The sequence below is a fragment of the Echinops telfairi genome, unplaced genomic scaffold (assembly GCF_000313985.2).
Source record: "Echinops telfairi isolate 266 unplaced genomic scaffold, ASM31398v2 ScPeMD7_7468;HRSCAF=8506_0, whole genome shotgun sequence".
Classification (NCBI taxonomy): Eukaryota; Metazoa; Chordata; class Mammalia; order Afrosoricida; family Tenrecidae; genus Echinops; species Echinops telfairi.
Window position 1 is genome coordinate 7,655,210 of NW_022111369.1, and position 1,013 is coordinate 7,656,222.

Consider the following 1,013-nt stretch of genomic DNA (forward strand, 5'->3'; position numbering starts at 1 on the left):
CTGCAAGACCTAAGACGTGGCCAACCTGGAGCGGCAGGAGGCACCGTATTCAGCCTGAGCCCCGCCCACCTGTTGACGTAGAGGTTTTAGGAGCCCAGCGGACTTGAGACGCGCTGGGTTCCCAGAGCTGGAGAGTGAATAAGCTCACTGCTATCAAATTGATTGAGAAGCCCTGGTGGTGTCGTGTTTACACATTGAGCAGTTCAAAACCAGCAGCTCCGAGGGAAGAACGATGAGGCTTTCTACTCCCATAAGTCGCATAAACCCACAGGGGGATTGACTTGATGGCAGTCAGTGACCTAAGTTGTTAAGTCTTGAACTAGTTAGCCAGAAAGGTTTTGTTTTTGTTTTGTTTTATTTTCAAATAGGGTTGAATGAATACACTTATGCATTCTTCCAGGATAAAAATCTCACTGCCTCCCACTCAATTCTGACTCGTAGAAATCCTGCAGGACCGAATAGAACTGCCCTGGGGCTTTCCTTCCGAGACAGAGACCGTAGAAAGTCTGATCTTTCTCCCACCAAGCAGCTGGTGGCTTCGAAGTTCTCGTGTTGTGGTTAGCACCCCAATGAGTGACCTCTGTGCCACCAGAGCTCTGGAAATAAAGGTGCTCTTTCAAAATGGAGATGGTAATTAAGCTTGTTCTATGCATAGATAGCCACGTTTGCAAGCTCGTGAAACGTTCCTTGGACTTGAACTGCCGTCTTGTTCCATTGGAAGTGACATCATATAAACAACAGCCAGTGTCCACTCCAACATTGAGATCTTTTCATCTGAAGCCGTTGGTGTTTTATTCCCTGAATTTAAATTTGCTTTTGCTTTTTATGTCATCCTTTAAAATTCTAGGAACATCCATTTCTCTTTTAGAGTGAGTTATAAGTGGCTGATTATATAAATCCAGAACAGAGGGATTTATTCCTGAGTCATAGTCTTAATTTGTCATTGATTTTTTTGGTTAGTTTATTTCACTGAGCCATGTTTTATTACAGGATACCATGAAGTGGTTCTGCAA